Source organism: Palaemon carinicauda, chromosome 20 (assembly GCF_036898095.1).
Source record: "Palaemon carinicauda isolate YSFRI2023 chromosome 20, ASM3689809v2, whole genome shotgun sequence".
Lineage (NCBI taxonomy): Eukaryota > Metazoa > Arthropoda > Malacostraca > Decapoda > Palaemonidae > Palaemon > Palaemon carinicauda.
In genome coordinates this window covers 99,691,630-99,702,239 of record NC_090744.1, presented here as the reverse complement: position 1 = coordinate 99,702,239, position 10,610 = coordinate 99,691,630, and the positions used below count along the sequence as shown (strand labels likewise).

Here is a 10,610-nt window from a genome sequence, read left to right as displayed (position 1 = left end):
TGAGATATTATTGGCGTACTAGTTAAAGCTCATTACTACATAATACAATTAGAATCTTTCAAACATAAACTATGAATCCCTCAAAAATTAAAATGCGAATCCCTCAAAAACTAAACTTGGCGAGTAATATTTTGACCTAGAGGAATAGTATTCATTTTGACCTTCATAAAAAATTATGAAAGTAGTAGTTAAGAGCATTTCCACAAAGACCTTAAAACATTGTTTACCGAGTTGCTCTAATTCCGTCAAGCTTAAGCTAAACCTAGAATTCTGTAAATGTTCAGATCAAATTCAGAGGCTCGAATTCTTGTGTCATATTCAATGTATAGTTCAAATCTTCAAGATTTCTCTACAAATAACAGCGATCTTTCAAGGCACGCTAATTTGAAGGTGTGCTGTGCTGTTTTATTAGGGAAATTTAATACAGTTGTAAATGTTTATCGGAAAAAGGTAAACAAGTGTTCTACTTGCGTGTTAGTCACGCAGTAGTATTCATTATTTCTAGTTCCATTTGGCTTTTAGTACATATAAAACTGAAAGCGAGAGATGATTGGAGCAAATCAAGTTTGAATTCTTTCAGTAAACTGAGCCTCGCTACTATTTATTATTACTAGCTAAGCTACAACCCTAGTTGGAAAAGCAGGATTTTATAAGCTCAAGGGCTCCAACAGGCAAAAAGGGCCCAGCGAGGAAAGGAAATAAGGGAATAAAATATATGAAGTAATGAACAATTGAAATAAAATAATTAAGAACAGTAGCATTAAAAACTCCTAAAAGTATACCTGCACCTATAAAAGTTAATTTTTTAGTTTAATTACCTAAACGCCATAATTTTATTCTGCATTTTTTTCATTGATTGCCAGTCCCGTATTTTCATATTAGTATCGTACAAAGTTGTAGAAAATTAGTATTTTAAGTAAAGAATCACTAATTACCAGTTCCAAAAGCAAACTATTCAATGTTAGTTTTATTTTATACAAGCTTAGTCATTAACTTTTTCCCTGCATAGTTTAGATTCAACTTTTTTGCCCGGTTTACTTACAACTCACGCTTACACAGATAAAGAGTAAGAGAAAATAAACACTTCGGCAGTACAATGTAAGCGTGCTCGTTCCATTTAGCAGAATGGAGTCGTAGCGGTTTCTGATAGCAGAAAGTACGGGTATTTGTCATATAAGTAGTAATGATATTACAGGTGATGAGGTTAATATAGTCCGTGATTTAGCCTTAGATTAAGGCCTTTGTGAGTGTAGGAATTAAAGCGCTCACTTCTACGTAAATTGTAATGGCTGATTAATATTTATTGCTTTTAGTCATTCTATAAAGATTACCTGCAATTTTCCGATGGGTACAATGTAATTTATATCTCGTAATACCGATATAGGACTTCCTGTTGATTGTATTTGTTACTAATAGGTGTTTTACCTCTCTTTACTCAGTCCTTAAGCTCAAGCATAATTTGAGTTGTCTTTAGTACCTCAACTCAGATTAGGTTCAAATAAAGTTTGGCAACAGCATTTACTGATTGAAATTACATTAGTAGGTAAAACCTGTTTCGAATATTGCAATAACTTACATATGAAATAATTACTGGTGATATGTCTTGCATAGTTTTCAGAGCTTTATCTGATGGTTACAAAGCTTATTTCAAGAGATGTGTAAATTTGTTAAACTTTGGATGAACTTTAGAGCCAAAAGGGTTAAGAGTTGTTAATGTATAGATAAATCTGCTTAAGAGTCTGCTTAAAAACACTGATTAAAATTAACTATCAAGTGTTAAGACATATTACCTTCTGGGATAGATTATATCAATTAACAAGCTTAAATCATTGGTGGTAAATATGGTATTGTTTGATACCTTTGTACCACAAACTGTTATTGAGTAGTTGTTTTTTTTTTTTTTTCAATATAATCATGTTCATAATTCTTAAATCAGCTCGGACTTACCAATTGCAAAGGTTTTAACCAAATTATGCGGGTGACAGACTAGCATCTGTAGGTATGGAGTGTATTTGACACCTTGCAGTTTTAGTGTAGCATTGTCCGAATTCAAATTTTAGATCACGTAATTTTACATAAATGGTTTGTGTTTTTCCGAAAAATAAATCTAGATTAGTGGTTATTTAATGTATAGTAAGATAAATACATTAGATTGTAATGCCTCTTAAATCGGCAAAACAATTGATAAAAGCTGTCTTGCCAGTCATAAATATATCATACTGTTATCTAGTTTTAGGGATTTAATAATTTAATTTTACCGAATCCTTTCGATTCCTGTTCTCTTCGTGTATATGATCCAACGCATTTTTTCTAGCTGTACCCAGAACATCACAAATTAAGACTTAATTTTTACAGGTTGTAACTTAAGACCACCGAAAAAGTAATCTTTGCGGACGCTACAGTAGCCTTCCAGTCCAGAAGGGATCAAGACTGTTATGGACATACAAGGGCCCGTGTGAGACAATGTATAACGAATCGACTAGCCAAGATCTTCGTTCAGATTCTATTCAAGAGTTGTTGGTAAGTAATGGTTCAGAGATTGGACGTCTTCCTTTCAGACTTTTTTTTTTTCAGTTAGGAGTGGTTCATTATCCAGATAATGGAAGGGTAAGATAGGGGATTAAATTTTCAAAATTATCTTGATTAGGGAATTGAATATCCTCAATGTTCGGTTTGATCATAATCAGAGTTAACAAGTATCAGTGAAAGTCTTCAAATCTTTAATGACGTTTCAAAATTACCACTTGGCAAAGTAATTCCTCGCGTAATAGCTTAAAACTAAATTTGAATTTTTTTTAAATATTGAATACGATAGTTATATACTAGGAACTATTCAGTGATGTTTTAAGCCTTGATAACTAATAAAATCTTTGAACCTAAATTCAGCATGTCAAATTTAGATTGATTTAATTCAGTATAATTTAAGTTGAGATTATAATTCATTCTAGTTTTATTTTTGGCTGCCAGTCTGTGCATAACCTGCTGTTTTTCTAACATACTCTAGACCTGTAAATGTAGTCTTCTGGGAATATTTTTTACTATATTATCAGCAATTGAATTTTTAAGGTTTTTAAGCAAGTTCATATCTAAAAATTGTGTTCGTATCACGACTCATTTAGGATAACTGTATGACAAACTTAATTTTAAACATGTTCAAACCTAAAAATTTGTATTAAAAAATTTGTATTGATTTTAATAGAGTAAATTTTCCACAGAAGGAAACACAAGGTATAGCTGGTCGTTGAACATTTGTATTTGTAACTAAAAAAATCTAATGTAAAGAAAACAAAACTGTTAATTTGGTTTTATTTAAAACATTTGTTTTAACAGTTGCATGATGACAAATTCCCTTTCTTCTAGGAGAAACTGGTTTCCAGGGAGTTAAGTACTTAACTACAGTACCAATAGCAAGTTCAGTATGGACGAAAACCTTACAGAATAATAACAGCAACTTTAGAAGCAAGCTCAGAATGTTACTGGTGGTAACTTCAGAGCATCCATTACAGCATGAGCCTCAAGCGCTCTAAGACTTCGATTTCCAAAGCATTTTTAGTAGCAGTGGCAATTGCAGACCAAACAGCAGGCTCTTCCAGAAGAAAATACATCAATACATTAGTAGCAGCAAGCTCTCCAGTGTATCATTAGTAGCAGCACAAGCATCTCAAATAATAGTAGCAAGTACTTAAACTGTACGAGGAACTGTAACATCTAGGAAGAGCATGCTGCTCTCTCCAATGCAGCAGAGCAGCAACCGAAGAATTTTCAAGCAGTGCATCTATTGCTTTTCAGTCCATCTCAGAAACAGCAACATCTAACTAGATTAAGAGCGGCAGGCTTCTAGTAGACTTCAATGCGTCATTAGTAGCAGCAGAAAGCTCTTCAATGCACCTCGAGTATCTAATTATAGCGGCAGTCCTTTACCGGCACATCCAACTGGAAAAACAAAATAGCAACAGCCTTTTAGAAAGTATTAAATTGCATCTTAAAAGCAAGTTCTACTAGTAATAGCTACTGGAGCATAAAGAGCAAATTCCTTTTCTACTATCTCAAGTAAGAGTAGTAAGCCTTTTCTTATAGCGGCAACGGAAGTAAATTCTTCTAATATCGTCTCAAGAGCAGGAAGCTTTCGCAGCAGCGACTGTATCAATAGGAAAATTCTTCTCGCCGCATCAAGAAATACAAGCTTTTATAGCAGCAGCAGTAGTCATCGGAGCATAAAGAGCAAATTCCTCTTCTATCTCAGCAGCGAAGCCTTTATATAGCTGCAGCAGCAACAAGTAAACTCTTATATCAAGTTAGAGCAGCAAACTTTTTTATAGCAGCAACGGAAGTATCGTCTCAAGAGCAAGATTATTTAATAGCAACTGAAGCAAATTCTTCAGGTATCATCTGTAGTCATAGCAGAAATAGCAAATCCCTTCTATCTTGAGTATGAGTAGCAAGCTTTTTCTTATAGCTGCAACGGAAGTAAATTCTTCTAATATCATCTCAAGAGCAAGATTATTTTATAATTGGAGCAAATTCTTCAAGTATCATCTCAAGAGCAGCAGCAGCCCCACCAACTGGGGCAATAGGAGCAATTCCTTTAGTATCAAGCTGAGCCAGGAGGAAATAATTCTAGTTTCATCTGAAGTCATAGCAGCAGCAACTGGAGTATCAAAAGCAAATTCTTCTAGCATCATCTCAAGAGCAGCCCCACCGACTAGGGCAATAGGAGCAAATTCCTCTAGTATCAAGCCGAGCCAGGAGGAAATTCTTCTAGTTTCATCTGAAGTCATAGCAGCAGCAACTGGAGTATCAAAAGCAAATTCTTCTAGCATCATTTCAAGAGCAGCAAGCTTTTGTAGAAGCAGCAGCTCCACCGACTGGGGCAATGGGAGCAAATTCCTCTAATATCAAGCTGAGCCAGGAGGAAATTCTTCTAGTTTCATCTGAAGTCATAGCAGCAGCAACTGGAGTATCAAAAGCAATTCTTCTAGTATCTCAAGAGCAGCAAGCTTTTGTAGAAGCAGCAGCTCCACCGACTGGGGCAATGGTAGCAAATTCCTCTAGTATCAAGCTGAGCCAGGAGGAAATTCTTCTAGTTTCATCTGAAGTCATAGCAGCAGCAACTGGAGTATCAAAAGCAAATTCTTCTAATATCATCTCAAGAGCAGCAAGCTTTTGTAGAAGCAGCAGCTCCACCGACTGGGGCAATGGGAGCAAATTCCTCTAGTATCAAGCTGAGCCAGGAGGAAATTCTTCTAGTTACATCTGAAGTCATAGCAGCAGCAACTGGAGTATCAAGAGCAAATTCATCTAGTATTATCTCAAGAGCAGCAAGCTTTTGTAGAAGCAGCAGCTCCACCGACTGGGGCAATGGGAGCAAATTCCTCTAGTATCAAGCTGAGCCAGGAGGAAATAATTCTAGTTTCATCTGAAGTCATAGCAGCAGCAACTGGAGTATCAAAAGCAAATTCTTCTAGCATCATCTCAAGAGCAGCCCCACCGACTAGGGCAATAGGAGCAAATTCCTCTAGTATCAAGCCGAGCCAGGAGGAAATTCTTCTAGTTTCATCTGAAGTCATAGCAGCAGCAACTGGAGTATCAAAAGCAAATTCTTCTAGCATCATTTCAAGAGCAGCAAGCTTTTGTAGAAGCAGCAGCTCCACCGACTGGGGCAATGGGAGCAAATTCCTCTAATATCAAGCTGAGCCAGGAGGAAATTCTTCTAGTTTCATCTGAAGTCATAGCAGCAGCAACTGGAGTATCAAAAGCAATTCTTCTAGTATCTCAAGAGCAGCAAGCTTTTGTAGAAGCAGCAGCTCCACCGACTGGGGCAATGGTAGCAAATTCCTCTAGTATCAAGCTGAGCCAGGAGGAAATTCTTCTAGTTTCATCTGAAGTCATAGCAGCAGCAACTGGAGTATCAAAAGCAAATTCTTCTAATATCATCTCAAGAGCAGCAAGCTTTTGTAGAAGCAGCAGCTCCACCGACTGGGGCAATGGGAGCAAATTCCTCTAGTATCAAGCTGAGCCAGGAGGAAATTCTTCTAGTTTCATCTGAAGTCATAGCAGCAGCAACTGGAGTATCAAGAGCAAATTCATCTAGTATTATCTCAAGAGCAGCAAGCTTTTGTAGAAGCAGCAGCTCCACCGACTGGGGCAATGGGAGCAAATTCCTCTAGTATCAAGCTGAGCCAGGAGGAAATTCTTCTAGTTTCATCTGAAGTCATAGCAGCAGCAACTGGAGTATCAAGAGCAAATTCATCTAGTATTATCTCAAGAGCAGCAAGCTTTTGTAGAAGCAGCAGCTCCACCGACTGGGGCAATGGGAGCAAATTCCTCTAGTATCAAGCTGAGCCAGGAGGAAATTCTTCTAGTTTCATCTGAAGTCATAGCAGCAGCAACTGGAGTATCAAGAGCAAATTCATCTAGTATTATCTCAAGAGCAGCAAGCTTTTGTAGAAGCAGCAGCTCCACCGACTGGGGCAATGGGAGCAAATTCCTCTAGTATCAAGCTGAGCCAGGAGGAAATTCTTCTAGTTTCATCTGAAGTCATAGCAGCAGCAACTGGAGTATCAAAAGTAAATTCATCTAGTTTCATCTGAAGTCATAGCAGCAGCAACTGGAGTATCAAAAGCAAATTCTTCTAGCATCATCTCAAGAGCAGCCCCACCGACTGGGGCAATAGGAGCAAATTCCTCTAGTATCAAGCTGAGCCAGGAGGAAATTCTTCTAGTTTCATCTGAAGTCATAGCAGCAGCAACTGGAGTATCAAAAGCAAATTCTTCTAATATCATCTCAAGAGCAGCAAGCTTTTGTAGAAGCAGCAGCTCCACCGACTGGGGCAATGGGAGCAAATTCCTCTAGTATCAAGCTGAGCCAGGAGGAAATTCTTCTAGTTTCATCTGAAGTCATAGCAGCAGCAACTGGAGTATCAAGAGCAAATTCATCTAGTATTATCTCAAGAGCAGCAAGCTTTTGTAGAAGCAGCAGCTCCACCGACTGGGGCAATGGGAGCAAATTCCTCTAGTATCAAGCTGAGCCAGGAGGAAATTCTTCTAGTTTCATCTGAAGTCATAGCAGCAGCAACTGGAGTATCAAGAGCAAATTCATCTAGTATTATCTCAAGAGCAGCAAGCTTTTGTAGAAGCAGCAGCTCCACCGACTGGGGCAATGGGAGCAAATTCCTCTAGTATCAAGCTGAGCCAGGAGGAAATTCTTCTAGTTTCATCTGAAGTCATAGCAGCAGCAACTGGAGTATCAAAAGCAATTCTTCTAGTATCTCAAGAGCAGCAAGCTTTTGTAGAAGCAGCAGCTCCACCGACTGGGGCAATGGTAGCAAATTCCTCTAGTATCAAGCTGAGCCAGGAGGAAATTCTTCTAGTTTCATCTGAAGTCATAGCAGCAGCAACTGGAGTATCAAAAGCAAATTCATCTAGTTTCATCTGAAGTCATAGCAGCAGCAACTGGAGTATCAAAAGCAAATTCATCTAGTTTCATCTGAAGTCATAGCAGCAGCAACTGGAGTATCAAAGGCAAATTCTTCTAGCATCATCTCAAGAGCAGCCCCACCGACTGGGGCAATAGGAGCAAATTCCTCTAGTATCAAGCTGAGCCAGGAGGAAATTCTTCTAGTTTCATCTGAAGTCATAGCAGCAGCATAGGAAATTGTTCCAGTAGCATCAAATATTACTCACGCAACAAGGTTTTCATCTTATCTTCTCATGTAAGAGCAGCAGCAGGAACCGGTGTATCGAGTAAAAATTTATCGAGTAAAAATTACCTTTCTTGAGCTCCAAGAGAAAACAACTACTAGTAAAAGCAAACTACTTCTAGTAAAAGCAGTAAGCTTTCATAGCAGCAGATGGAGCATCAAAATATTCTAGTAGCATTTTCAATAACAGCAGCATGCTCTTCTAGTAGGATGTTTAAGTTCAACAGATGAACTTAGGCACATAGTAGCAGCACCTCAACGAAGAAACTGGTTTTTGCAGCAGGAACCGTAGAATGTCAAGTTCTACTATACCCAGTAATATAAGTAACTCTCAGTACTTAGCGAGTTTCTCCAAGAGTAGTTGTAGTTATCTACGCATATGCAAGAAGATCTCCAAGAGTAGTTGTAGTTATCTACGCATATGCAAGAAGATCTGAAAGAATTTATTGTATCAGTAATATAATAATAATATAATAAAATTGCTTTTAAAAACTGTTGCTTTGATGCATTTGTTTATATCTCTGGTATTGTAATAAATAAATATTGAAGTTACACGAGCGTCTTATTTACTTTAAACATTGCTTGCTACCATAATTTATGATCAAAATTATAAATGCATAGAATCTCATAATAAAGGAACCAATTATTATTCGTAAATATTTCATGTGATATTGTGAAATTTACAATTAATATTTGTGAATATTACCAAATTCTACAATATTCGTGAATATTTTCATTTGGTACATGAAATATTCACGAATATTAAATTGCGGGTTTTCTACAACACCACATGCATGAAGTATTCACGAATATTAATAGTAAGTCCTCATAGTATGAAATTTATACAAATATTCTTTAACAGAAGGCTGAGATTATTTATTAAGTAAAAATATTTGTACACCATTAGATATTGTAAATTTTTAGGTCCCTAAGTAGAGAAAGCTTGCTTAAAAGAACAGACGTTAAAATCTTTCCAGGGCTTTGAATAATTTATGCATTACTTCCTTTACATCTACCATTATAGATTAAGAGTACAATATCAGCCAGTTCCTATCCATTTTGAAGTTTGAAAAAACTGTTTTGGCATCTTCTGTGGTCAGGTAAATGGCAACTATAAATAAATTTTCAAAAACTGTTTGCTAATGCACTCTTGACTACATAGGTTTTAAGCCTACCTTTCCTGATGGTCGTAAGGCCACAACAGAATTTATCAAGGCCTTCGTAGTAGTTTTGTCACGCTTTACAAACTTTACTCTGCTGATTTTCAACTTCTTAAAAGAAACAACTATATAATCCTCTGTGACCTGACATCTATTCACTAGTGTACCAAAATAATTACTTTGATCTGGCACAGTAAAACATTTAGAAGAGCAAAAACACGTTATTAAACCATTTCTGAAATATCTATCAAAGTACCTATGCTTATGCGCTGCTAGAAAATAAATTTAGGAAAATATACCTGAAGCTTCTGCGTACCAATCGGGAGACTAATTCGAGCTAACTAAATTCTTTGAATACTTTTTTAATGGATCATAATGGTGCTAATGAGCGTGACCAGTAATTACAAAATAGTTCGTAAATATTGACCGTGCAAAACTAACGTATTTTAGTTAAATGCAAATAATGAGGATTACGGTGTAAGTTGAATTACGTGGCTAATATAATTATAGCTACAATAATCATTTACAAGTGATACATCAATTTTGAAACTTTTACGGTAAAGCTTATCAGTACTACGTTAGACCAAAGTTACTATAACCTTTTAAATTTGCTAAAATCATGCCAGAATACATAACGTGATTTTGATGCCACTTTATCCTTTCAAGAACAGATTACTAAAATTATCAGTTTAGTATACACCGCTTTATCCTTTCAAGAACAGATTACTAAAATTATCAGTTTAGTATACTGTACACCGCTTTATCCTTTCAAGAACAGATTACTAAAATTATCAGTTTAGTATACACCGCTTTATCCTTTCAAGAACAGATTACTAAAATTATCAGTTTAGTATACACCGCTTTATCCTTTCAAGAACAGATTACTAAAATTATCAGTTTAGTATACACCGCTTTATCCTTTCAAGAACAGATTACTAAAATTATCAGTTTAGTATACTGTACACCGCTTTATCCTTTCAAGAACAGATTACTAAAATTATCAGTTTAGTATACACCGCTTTATCCTTTCAAGAACAGATTACTAAAATTATCAAAGTTTACTATACACCACTATCCTTTCAAGAACAGATTACTAACACTATCAAAGTTTTGTATACAATCTTGAAAGCTTAAGCTTCATCGTAAAAGTTCCCTGCACTCCTTGTGGAAGAGTTTTAACTATAGTATTCTAAGTTTCCTTCTTTTTAAGACACCCTTCACGTATTTTGAAAATTTGACCTATCATCACTCGTTCATAACCTGTTATATTTGTGTAGGATATTTGATCTAAATTTTAAGTTCCTACCTTGTTTTATGTTGAAAATTTAAGTAATTAAGCATAGCCTGTTACATTTTGTTCTACCTGACATCTAACGAGATTTAAACGCTTGTTCTTTCGCCGGCTAGTAACCGACACTTGCAAGAACCAAACTATTCGGTTAATATACGGCTACCTTTTAAATTACCTAGCAAATAAAGCTAAAAATTATATACAGTATAGAATAAAAAACTTATGATAGGGGACTTACATGTAAATTATCCACAAGGTCAGACATTCAGTTGATATATCGGGAAGCTATTCATCCTGCTCCGATTAATTTCACGGCTGGTTCAGACATCACACGTCCTTTGATTTCACGGCTGGTTCCGACATCAGACGTCCTTTGATTTCACGGCTGGTTCAGACATCAGACGTACTTTGACCTGAAAAGAAAAAATATTTAGGTTAGAGTTCTGAACAATAAAACAAT

General features: G+C 36.3%; 1 long non-coding RNA gene across 1 annotated transcript in view; it reads left to right on the top strand.

Annotated features, from left to right (window-relative positions):
• Positions 1 to 3,699, top strand: part of LOC137659555 (uncharacterized) — a 79,364-nt gene extending 75,665 nt beyond the window's left edge. The window contains exons 3-4 of the long non-coding RNA XR_011047574.1: positions 2,356 to 2,520; positions 3,361 to 3,699. This is a non-coding gene — a long non-coding RNA (uncharacterized lncRNA). The remainder of the gene's footprint in view (positions 1 to 2,355; positions 2,521 to 3,360) is intronic.
• The last annotated feature ends 6,911 nt before the right edge of the window (positions 3,700 to 10,610 follow it).